This window comes from Ranitomeya imitator, chromosome 1, assembly GCF_032444005.1.
Source record: "Ranitomeya imitator isolate aRanImi1 chromosome 1, aRanImi1.pri, whole genome shotgun sequence".
NCBI classification, from domain to species: Eukaryota; Metazoa; Chordata; class Amphibia; order Anura; family Dendrobatidae; genus Ranitomeya; species Ranitomeya imitator.
The window spans coordinates 354596095-354608632 of NC_091282.1; the positions used below are offsets into that span (position 1 = coordinate 354596095).

At 46.6% G+C, this 12538-nt stretch overlaps 1 protein-coding gene across 1 annotated transcript in view; it reads right to left on the bottom strand.

The window, feature by feature from the left end:
• Nucleotides 1–11381, bottom strand: part of PLA2G4C (phospholipase A2 group IVC) — a 113455-nt gene extending 102074 nt beyond the window's left edge. The window contains exon 1 of the mRNA XM_069760622.1: nt 11074–11381. The gene's annotated coding sequence lies outside the window, so the exon portion shown is untranslated. The remainder of the gene's footprint in view (nt 1–11073) is intronic.
• Nucleotides 11382–12538: the final 1157 nt, after the last annotated feature.

Sequence of the window (12538 nt, forward strand, 5' to 3'; positions counted from 1 at the left end):
CATACTCACCATACTTCTGTCACCTGTGCGAGGTACAGGCGGCAGCTTCCGGTCCCAGCCTGCTCGCGCAGGCGCGCAGGGCCTGTGATGACGTCGCGGTCACATGACTGTGACGTCACGGCAGGTCCTTCTGCCAGACGATCTGTGCCAACGGAACGTGGCGGTTGCATCGCGAGGAGCGGGAAAGGCGGCGTAGGTGAGTATATAATCGTTTTTTATTTTTTTTAATTATTTTTAACATTAGATGTTTTTAATATTGGCGCTGCATAGGCCGCGTCAATAGTAAAAAACTTGGTCACACAGGGTTAATAGCATCGGTAACGGAGTGCGTTACCCGCGGCATAACGCGGTCCGTTACCGCCGGCATTAACCCTGTGTGAGTGGTGAGCGGAGGGGAGTATGCGGGCGCCGGGCAGTCAGTGCAGGGAGTAAGGAGCGGCCATTTTCTTCCGGACTGTGCACGTCGCTGATTGGTCGCGGCAGCCATGACAGGCAGCTGCCGAGACCAATCAGCGAACGAATAACCGTTACAGACAGAAGGACAGACGGAAGTACCCCTTAGACAATTATATAATAGACAATTAGGAAATCAACACAAATCCCATATAAACAGGTGTATATTATATTCCCTGAGCTTTACAGGTGGGGAGTGAACATGAAATATATGTAGATAATAGAGAAATGAACACATATCCCATGTAGATAGGGGTATATTACATTCCCTGAGCTTTATAGGTGGAGAATGAACATGAAATATATGTAGATAATACATAGTAGAACAAACACATATCCCATATAAACAGGTGTATATTATATTCCCTGTGCTTGATAGGTGGGGAATGAACATGGAATACATGTAGATAAAAGGAAAATGAACGCATTCCCCATATAAACAGGTGTATATTATATTCTCTGTGCTTGATAGGTGTGTAATGAACATGAAATATATGTGGATAATAGAGGAATGAACACATATCCCATAAAAACAGGTGTATATTACATTCCCTGAACTTCATAGGTGGGGAATGAACATGAAATATACAGCGTGCGCCAATTATATGGAGACACCTAAATAAAATGGGAATGGTTGGTGATATCAACTTTTTGTTTGTGGCACATTAGTATATGGGAGGGGGAAAACTTTTCAAGATTGGTGGTGACCATGGCGGCCATTTTGACATCGGACATTTTGGATCCAACTTTATTTTTTCCAATGGGAAGAGGGTCATGTGACACATCAAACTTATTGAGAATTTCACAAGAAAAACAATGGTGTGCTTGGTTTTAACATAACTTTATTCTTTCATGAGTTATTTACAAGTTTATGACCACTTATAAAATGTGTTCAAAGTGCTGCCCATTGTGTTGGATTGTCAAGGCAACCCTCTTCTCCCACTCTTGACACACTGATAGCAACACCACAGAAGAAATGCTAGCTCAGGCTTCCAGTGTCTGTTGTTTCAGATGCTGCACATCTCGTATCTTCACAGCATAGACAATTGCCTTCAGATGACCCCAAAGATAAAAGTGTAATGGGATCAGATCGGGAGACATTGGTGGGCATTCAACTGGCCCACGATGACCAATCCACTTTCCAGAAAACTGTTCAGGGGAATGAACATGAAATATACAGCGTGGGACATTTATATGGAGACACCTAAATAAAATGGGAATGGTTAGTGATATCAACTTCCTGTTTGTAGCTCAGCGAATATAATATACACATATTTATAAGGGGAATGTGTTCATTCTCCTAATATCTGCATACATTTCATGTTAATTCCCCACCTATAAAGCTCAGGGAATATAATATACACCTGTTTATATGGGAAATGTGTTCATTCTCCTATTATCTACATATACAGTATTTCATGTTTATTCCCACCTATAAAGCTCAGGGAATATAATATACACCTGTTTATATGGGAAATGTGTTCATTCTCCTATTATCTACATATATTCCATGTTCATTCCCCACCTATAGAGCTCAGGGAATACAATATACACCTGTTTATATGGGGAATGCATTCATTCTCCTATTATCTACATATATTCCATGTTCATTCCCCACCTATAGAGCTCAGGGAATATAATATACACCTGTTTATATGGGGAATGCATTCATTCTCCTATTATCTACATATATTCCATGTTCATTCCCACCTATAAAGCTCAGGTAAGGTAATATACACCTGTTTATATGGGGAATGTGTTCATTCTCCTAATATCTGCATACATTTCATGTTCATTCCCCACCTATAAAGCTCAGGGAATATAATATACACCTGTTTATATGGGGAATGGGTTCATCCTACTATTATCTACATATATTCCATGTTCATTCCCCACCTATAAAGCTCAGGGAATATAATATACAAATGTTTATATGGGGAATGTGTTCATTCTCCTATTATATACATATATTCCTTGTTCATTCCCCACCTATAAAGCACAAGGAATCTAATATACACCCGTTTATATGGGATCTGTGTTGATTTCATAATTGTCTACATATAAATTATGTTCATTTCATAAGCAAGATGCATAGGAAATCTATAATACCTCTTCATCTCTTTGGACCTATAAGTTATTATGTTCATTCTTTTTCTTTAGTCCTTTTCTTCATTCTTTTTAGTGCGTCCCGCCTCAGGATATGGTACGAGATAGCACTTCAACAGTGCTTGTCCAGGTCCCTCTCAATAGGGATGGTACAGGATACCATCTCTCCTCCGCCAGTCACTCACAACTTCTCCTGAGAGCATACCGCCTGAATCTGCACAGGATGTTTTCTATTTCTTCTCAGCTCACCACAAAAGGGACTCCATAGAGCTGCACAGTCACACAGCTCTCAAGAATGCTCTGTCCTTGTTCCACAGCAGAACCACAGGTTCCCAAGATGATGGGGTTAACACTGTGCTGTTCCATGTAAGTTATGTTCTTGAGTTTTATGTGTATTTTCATGCTATGTACAGTATGTTCTTACATTTCTGCTATGCTGCCACCCAATGGCCTGTTTCCATATGGCAACTTTTTATTAATTAATTCTTGTGGGCTTGTCTTCCACTTCCAGTTCAAGGATCACACCTTCTCTTCCTGCTGGCAGCCATTTCATTTTAAGTTTACATGCTGTTGTGAGAGGACACGCTTGAACCGGGCTTAGGAAGGCATCAGTCTTTCGGCATCTGGCTGCTCACTCGCTGTCACAAATACACATACTGTACTTGGCTGAACTCTGGAGAAGTTACTGTATACCATTCTATGCTGTATGTCCAGATTTACAAATAAACAAGTCTGGATTGCTGTTGTGAATTCTGTTGTCGGGCTCCCTCCTGTGGTCATGAATGGTACTTCGGCTGGTTCTGTCCATGGACTTCCTCTGGTGGGTGTTTCTGAGTTTCCTTTCGCAGGTGACGAGGTTAATTCGTTAGCTGCTGCTCTATTTAACTCCACTTAGATCTTTGCTCCACGCCACCTGTCAATGTTTCAGTATTGGTCTAGTTCACTCCTGGATCGTTCTTGTGACCTGTCTTCCCATCAGAAGCTAAGTTCCAGCTTGTATTTCTTTGGTTTGCTATTTTTCTGTCCAGCTTGCTATTTAATTTGTTGTCTTGCTTGCTGGAAGCTCTGGGACGCAGAGGGAGCGCCTCCGCACCGTGAGTCGGTGCGGAGGGTCTTTTTGCGCCCTCTGCGTGGTCTTTTTGTAGGTTTTTGTGCTGACCGCAAAGTAACCTTTCCTATCCTCGGTCTGTTCAGTAAGTCGGGCCTCACTTTGCTTAATCTATTTCATCTCTGTGTTTGTATTTTCATCTTTACTCACAGTCATTATATGTGGGGGGCTGCCTTTTCCTTTGGGGAATTTCTTTGAGGCAAGGTAGGCTTTATTTTCCTTTCTTCAGGGCTAGATAGTTTCTTAGGCTGTGCCGAGTTGCATAAGGAGCGTTAGGCGCAATCCACGGCTATTTCTAGTGTGGTTGATAGGTTTAGGGATTGCGGTCAGCAGAGTTCCCACGTCCCAGAGCTCGTCCTTTATTATCAGTAACTATCAGGTCATTCCGTGTGCTCTTAACCACCAGGTCCATTATTGTCCTGACCACCAGGTCATAACAGTACAGGTGGCCCAAAGTACTAATGCATCTCAATAGAGGGATAAGAGAAGTTCTGAGACCATTTTTTTTTCTTTGCAGTGTGTTTTGTCTCAATTTTCCCCTTTACCTCTGGGTGGTTCAGGACACTGGTGTAAACATGGACATTCAAGGTCTGTCCTCTTGGATGGATAATCTCACTACAAGGATACAAAACATTCAAGATTTTGTGGTTCAGAATCCGATGTCAGAGCCTAAGATTCCTATTCCTGATTTGTTTTTTGGTGATATATCTAAGTTCTTGAATTTCAAAAATAATTGTAAATTGTTTCTTGCCTTGAAACCTCGCTCCTCAGGTGACCCTGTTCAACAAGTAAAGATCATTATTTCTTTGTTACGTGGGGACCCTCAAGACTGGGCATTTTCCCTTGCGCCAGGAGATCCGGCATTGCGTGATGTTGATGCGTTTTTCCTGGCGCTTGGATTGCTTTATGACGAACCTAATTCAGTGGATCAGGCAGAGAAAATCTTGCTGGCTCTGTGTCAGGGTCAGGATGAAGCGGAGATATATTGTCAGAAGTTTAGAAAGTGGTCTGTGCTCACTCAGTGGAATGAATGTGCCCTGGCAGCAATCTTCAGAAAGGGTCTCTCTGAAGCCCTTAAGGATGTCATGGTGGGGTTTCCCATGCCTGCTGGTCTGAATGAGTCTATGTCCTTGGCCATTCAGATCGATCGACGCTTGCGTGAGCGCAAAGCTGTGCACCATTTGGCGGTACTATCTGAGCATGGGCCTGAGCCTATGCAATGTGATAGGACTTTGACCAGAGCTGAACGGCAAGAACACAGACGTCGGAATGGGCTGTGTTTTTACTGTGGTGAATCCACTCATGCTATCTCCGATTGTCATAAGCGCACTAAGCGGTTCACTAGGTCTGCCACCATTGGTACGGTACAGTCTAAATTTCTATTGTCTGTTACTCTGATTTGCTCTTTGTCATCCTATTCTGTTATGGCATTTGTGGATTCAGGCGCTGCCCTGAATTTGATGGACTTGGAGTGTGCTAGGCGCTGTGGTTTTTTCTTGGAGCCCTTGCAGTATCCTATTCCATTGAGAGGAATTGATGCTACGCCTTTGGCCAAGAATAAGCCTCAGTATTGGACCCAATTGACCATGTGCATGGCTCCTGCATATCAGGAGGATATCCGCTTTCTGGTGTTACATAATCTGCATGATGTGGTCGTTTTGGGGTTGCCATGGCTACAGGTTCATAATCCAGTATTGGACTGGAAATCTATGTCTGTGTCCAGCTGGGGTTGCCAGGGGGTACATGGTGACGTTCCATTTTTGTCTATTTCGTCTTCCACTCCTTCTGAAGTTCCAGAGTTTTTGTCGGATTATCGGGATGTATTTGATGAGCCCAAAGCCAGTGCCCTACCTCCTCATAGGGATTGCGATTGTGCAATTAATTTGATTCCTGGTAGTAAGTTTCCTAAGGGCCGATTGTTCAATTTATCTGTGCCAGAACACGCCGCTATGCGGAGTTATATAAAGGAATCCTTGGAGAAAGGCCATATTCGCCCGTCGTCATCACCGTTAGGAGCAGGGTTATTTTTTGTGGCCAAGAAGGATGGTTCTTTGAGACCTTGCATTGATTACCACCTTCTTAATAAAATTACGGTCAAATTTCAGTATCCTTTGCCGTTGTTGTCTGATTTGTTTGCTCGTATTAAAGGGGCTAGTTGATTCACCAAGATAGATCTTCGAGGGGCGTATAATCTTGTGCGTATTAAACAAGGCGATGAATGGAAAACAGCATTTAATACGCCCGAGGGCCATTTTGAGTACCTGGTTATGCCATTCGGGCTTTCTAATGCTCCATCTGTGTTTCAGTCCTTTATGCATGACATCTTTCGAGAGTACCTGGATAAATTCCTGATTGTGTATTTGGATGATATTTTGGTCTTTTCGGATGATTGGGAGTCTCATGTGAAGCAGGTCAGAATGGTGTTCCAGGTCCTTCGTGCGAATTCCTTGTTTGTGAAGGGGTCAAAGTGTCTCTTTGGAGTTCAGAAGGTTTCATTTTTGGGGTTCATTTTTTCCCCTTCTACTATCGAGATGGACCCTGTTAAACTCCAGGCGATTTACGATTGGACTCAGCCGACATCTGTGAAGAGCCTGCAAAAGTTCCTGGGCTTTGCTAATTTTTATCGGCGCTTCATCGCTAATTTTTCTAGTGTTGCTAAACCGTTGACTGATTTGACCAAGAAGGGTGCTGATGTGGTCAATTGGTCTTCTGCGGCTGTAGAGGCTTTTCAGGAGTTGAAGCGTCGTTTTTCCTCTGCCCCTGTGTTGTGCCAGCCAGATGTTTCGCTTCCGTTTCAGGTTGAGGTTGATGCTTCTGAGATTGGAGCAGGGGCTGTTTTGTCGCAAAGAAGTTCTGATGGCTCGGTGATGAAGCCATGTGCTTTCTTTTCTAGAAAGTTTTCGCCTGCTGAGCGTAACTATGATGTTGGTAATCGTGAATTGTTGACCATGAAGTGGGCATTCGAGGAGTGGCGTCATTGGCTGGAAGGAGCCAAGCATCGCGTGGTGGTCTTGACAGATCACAAGAATTTGACTTATCTTGAGTCTGCCAAACGGTTGAATCCGAGACAGGCTCGATGGTCGTTATTTTTCTCCCGTTTTGATTTTGTGGTTTCGTACCTTCCGGGCTCTAAGAATGTGAAGGCTGATGCCCTGTCAAGGAGTTTTGTGCCCGACTCTCCGGGTGTTCCTGAGCCAGCGGGTATTCTCAAAGAGGGGGTAATTTTGTCTGCCATCTCCCCTGATTTGCGGCGGGTGCTGCAAAGATTTCAGGCTGATAGACCTGACCGTTGCCCAGCGGAGAAACTGTTTGTCCCTGATAGATGGACTAGTAGGGTTATCTCTGAGATTCATTGTTCAGTGTTGGCTGGGCATCCTGGAATCTTTGGTACCAGAGATTTGGTGGCTAGATCCTTCTGGTGGCCATCTTTGTCGCGGGATGTGCGTTCTTTTGTGCAGTCCTGTGGGACTTGTGCTCGGGCTAAGCCCTGCTGTTCTCATGCCAGTGGGTTGCTTTTGCCCTTGCCGGTCCCGAAGAGGCCCTGGACGCATATTTCTATGGATTTTATTTCGGATCTCCCCGTCTCTCAAAAGATGTCGGTCATTTGGGTGGTTTGTGATCGCTTTTCTAAGATGGTCCATTTGGTACCTTTGTCTAAAGTGCCTTCCTCCTCTGATTTGGTGCCATTATTTTTCCAGCATGTGGTTCGTTTACATGGTATCCCGGAGAACATCGTTTCTGACAGAGGTTCCCAGTTTGTTTCAAGGTTTTGGCGATCCTTTTGTGCTAGGATGGGCATTGATTTGTCTTTTTCCTCGGCTTTCCATCCTCAGACAAATGGCCAAACCGAACGAACTAATCAAACTTTGGAAACATATCTGAGATGCTTTGTTTCTGCTGATCAGGATGATTGGGTGTCCTTTTTGCCGTTGGCTGAGTTCGCCCTTAATAATCGGGCCAGCTTGGCTACTTTGGTTTCGCCGTTTTTCTGCAATTCTGGTTTCCATCCTCGTTTCTCTTCAGGGCAGGTTGAGTCTTCAGACTGTCCTGGTGTAGATACTGTGGTGGATAGGTTGCAGCAGATTTGGACTCATGTGGTGGACAATTTGACATTGTCCCAGGAGAAGGCTCAACGTTTCGCTAACCGCCGGCGCTGTGTGGGTCCCCGACTTCGTGTTGGGGATTTGGTTTGGTTGTCGTCTCGTTATGTTCCTATGAAGGTTTCCTCTCCTAAGTTTAAGCCTCGTTTCATTGGTCCGTATAAGATTTCTGAGGTTATCAATCCTGTGTCATTTCGTTTGGCCCTTCCTGCTTCTTTTGCCATCCATAATGTGTTCCATAGGTCGTTATTGCGGAGATACGTGGCGCCTGTGGTTCCATCCGTTGATCCTCCTGCCCCGGTGTTGGTTGAGGGGGAGTTGGAGTATGTGGTGGAGAAGATTTTGGATTCTCGTGTTTCGAGACGGAAACTCCAGTACCTGGTCAAGTGGAAGGGTTATGGTCAGGAAGATAATTCCTGGGTTTTTGCCTCTGATGTTCATGCTGCCGATCTGGTTCGTGCCTTTCATTTGGCTCATCCTGGTCGGCCTGGGGGCTCTGGTGAGGGTTAGGTGACCCCTCCTCAAGGGGGAAGGGACTGTTGTGAATTCTGTTGTCGGGCTCCCTCCTGTGGTCATGAATGGTACTTTGGCTGGTTCTGTCCATGGACTTCTTCTGGTGGGTGTTTCTGAGTTTCCTTTCACAGGTGACGAGGTTAATTCGTTAGCTGCTGCTCTATTTAACTCCACTTAGATCTTTGCTCCACGCCACCTGTCAATGTTTCAGTATTGGTCTAGTTCACTCCTGGATCGTTCTTGTGACCTGTCTTCCCATCAGAAGCTTAGTTCCAGCTTGTATTTCTTTGGTTTGCTATTTTTCTGTCCAGCTTGCTATTTAATTTGTTGTCTTGCTTGCTGGAAGCTCTGGGACGCAGAGTGAGCGCCTCCGCACCATGAGTCGGTGCGGAGGGTCTTTTTGCGCCCTCTGCGTGGTCTTTTTGTAGGTTTTTGTGCTGACCGCAAAGTAACCTTTCCTATCCTCGGTCTGTTCAGTAAGTCGGGCCTCACTTTGCTTAATCTATTTCATCTCTGTGTTTGTATTTTCATCTTTACTCACAGTCATTATATGTGGGGGGCTGCCTTTTCCTTTGGGGAATTTCTTTGAGGCAAGGTAGGCTTTATTTTCCTTTCTTCAGGGCTAGCTAGTTTCTTAGGTTGTGCCGAGTTGCATAGGGAGCGTTAGGCGCAAGCCACGGCTATTTCTAGTGTGGTTGATAGGTTTAGGGATTGCGGTCAGCAGAGTTCCCACGTCCCAGAGCTCGTCCTTTATTATCAGTAACTATCAGGTCATTCCGTGTGCTCTTAACCACCAGGTCCATTATTGTCCTGACCACCAGGTCATAACAGATTGCACAATCCCTGGTGTGCATCATCTCTCCGGACGCTGAGCAGCATTGGTCCTGTCTGCCCCACATCGAGTAAAACTGAAGGTACGAAATCTCTCACAACACCTATTAGTCAACCACATCTCCATTTGCCTCATGTGGGGACAGAACAAACACCCTCACACACACGCTGGCAGCAAACAGTCTTTTGCAGAGTCCAGTCTCCCTGATTTTTATTGGCTGCTTCACAGAGAGTTTCAGATGGCAGTCTCTCACAGCATCTCTTAAACAGCAGACACTAGACCCCACCCCCTGCACACACATTTTCACATGCTTTAGCTCTCAGCTCAGACATGCAGCAGCAGGGTCCTAATGCTCTCCTGATGTTATCACAGTTCATCCTCTTACACTAGCGCCGATTGTGGGCATTTAACCCCTCTGATGCCCCTGTCTGTAGTAACAGCGGCATAGAGAAGCATCTCCCTGCGCGCTTCCCTTACAACAATGCAATGAGATTGCATTGTTCCAATGGTCTCCATGGAGACCCCCAGCACCAAAATTGCCATGGGGTCCTTCCAGGTCCTGCAGGGAGGTGGCTTGTGATCACATGCTGAGAGCAGGCACCGGTATGCCGCCTTTCCTGGCTATCAGATTGCTGATCTGATACTCAGCAGTGCTAAGTGTCAGATCAGTGATCTGATTTTATATAGCAGTGGTGGCAAACCTATGGCACGCGTTCCAGAGGGGGCATGCAGAGCCTTTCCTGTGGGCACGTGTAGTATTTCCTCAGCATGAGCAGGTGATGCTCTGTGCTGGGGGTGGTGTAGCAGCTTAGTTCGATGGTGCAGTGCTCAGTATAGACCCTGCATGATTCCCTCTACAGCCAGACGTACACAGAGCAGGAGCAGCAGCTTGGGGTGCACTGCCGGCAGCATAACAAGGCCTCCGAGGAGGATGTGGTGACTACTGAGGCCAAGAAGAGCAGCAGGTGCCCAGGGAGATACATTCTGCAGCATGCACAGAGACCATTGCTTGGCAGCAACCTCTCTGCAAGCTGATCTGCAGTGTGGATCCCACTACGGGCCCCTCTCCCTGTCTGGCACTTGGTTCTGCATGCTACTCCTCTGCTCTTCTCTAACTCTGCTCTTCCGTCCTCTCCAAACTCTTTACTTTGCTTTCTGCTTTCTCTGCTCTTTCTTTATTCTGCAATTTACCACTGTCTCGCCTCTGCCTGCAGTCTGGTGCCTGTACTTTATTCCTGCTTTATATCTGCAGTCTGCTACCCCTGCTCCTGTCTGTGGCTGTATTTTGTTGCCCCTGCCTCCCCTCTGTTGCCTCATCCTGTTCTCTGATATCTCTGCCTGCTCTCTGTTACCTCTGCCTGCTTTGATACTCCTGCCTCCTTTCTGCTGCCTCATCCTGTTCTCTGATATCTCTGTCTGCTCTCTGTTGCCTCTGCCTGCTTTGATACACCTGCCTGTTCTCTGATACCCCTGCCTGCTCTGTGATGTCCCTGACTGCTCAGATACCCTTGCCTGTTCTCTGATACCCCTGCCTGCTCTGTGTTGTCCCTGATTACTCAGATACCCCTGCCTGATCTCTGTTGCCTCTGAAGCGATGGCCGGAGGACCACCATGGTGCAGGAAGACTACCGTATACAAGATGAGGTGCAAACAACAAAGGGTAGATTTTATTGAAAGGCAAGGAATGAAGTGGATGAGGAAGATGCAAATAGGGGTATGAAATGGCAAAAGATAATTTACAAGAGTTATATTCTTTAGCTTGTCCGTAAAATAGCACGGTGCTCCAACTGTTACATACTCAATATATGTCACACAAGTAAATGCAAACAATAAACAAAGAATAATGCTACTCTACGTATAACCTCCCTGGATTTTACTAAGCAGGCCTCACGGCTGCTGTGTTCTGACTATTGAAGCCTACACTAGGCCCTGACATGTCCACAAAACAGGAACAAACTCACGGTGATGTTGGGGACTCAGACACAGTCCCGGGGGGCCCCCAACAGTCTAGTACAGTGGTGCGCACGGCTTTCTGCCAGCTCCTTGAAACGTGGTCTTCTCCTTGCTTCAGGGTCCTGGAGGTGCTTCTGGAAACTGTAAATCCCTTTCTTGGTATCTTCGTGGTTTCTCAAACTCACACAGGACAGCCACTCTTGCTGCACCCGGAAAAGTCTGTCAAATTTCTCAAGTCCACTCCATTACAGGCTGTGGGTCCTCTCTTGCAGCAAACAGCACACAATCAGCAGCAGCTTCAGTTCTCACGCTGTCCCAGCCAAACCCCTACCCTCTGCTCAGTCCAGTTCATTCACACAGTCTATTGCAGGGGAGAAGCAGAACATTCCATCACTCCAGACAAGGGGGTGCAGTCTCTTAAAGTGACAGCGTGTTCCTTACTGTCCATAAAAACACCACCCTATTACACCTCTGCCTGCTCTGTTTCCCCGTCTGTTCTTTATTACCCCTCTGTTCTCTGTTGCCCCTGCCTCCTCTGTGATATGCATGATTGCTCTCTGTTGCCCCTGCCTGCTCTCTGTTGCGCTTGCATGCTCTTTCTTTCCCTTGCCTGTTCTGTTGCCCCTGTCTGCTCTGTTGCACCTGCCTGATTTGATACGCCTGCTTGCTCTCTGTTGCCCCTGCCTGATCTGTTTCTCCTGCCTGCTCTCTAATATGCCTGCTTACTCTCTGTTACCTATTCTCTCTTACCCCTGCCTGCTCTCTGTTGCTCCTGCCTGCTCTCTGATATGCCTGCTTACTCTTTATTACCTGTTCTCTGTTACCCCTGCCTGCTCTCTAATATGCCTGCTTACTCCCTGTTACCTGCTCTCTTACTGCTAGTCACTGAAGCTTCCCTGTATTCCCTTCATTCCCCTGTCTTTTACAGCCCGGAATGGCTGCATTAGCAGGCTACTGGTTGTAAATGTATTTAACCCCTTCAGATGGATTTACAGCATGGGACATGACTAGTGTTGAGCGATACCTTCCGATATCCAGAAAAATCGATATCGGATTGGATCGGCCGATATCCAAAAAATATCGGATATCGCCCCGATACCAATGCAAGTCAATGGGACACAAATATCTGAACGTAAATAAGCCCTTTCTGGCCTTCTATATCCTGTTCCAGAGGGGGGAAGAGTGTGCGCGCTGTGTGGGCAGACACTGCATGTCCGTGTGTGCGGGCGGGGTCTGTGCGGGCCTGCCAGGGATCTGTACGTGCCTGCCGGAGACCTGTATGTGCCTGCCGGGGCTCTGTGCGGCCTGCCGGGGCTCTGTGCGGGCCTACCCGGGCTCTATGCAGCCTGCCGGGGCTGTATGCGGGCCTGCCGGGACTGTATGCGGCCTGCCAGGGCTCTGTGCGGGCTGCCGGGGCTGTATGCAGGCTGCCGGGGCTCTATGCGGGCTGCCGGGGCTGTATGTGGGCTGCCG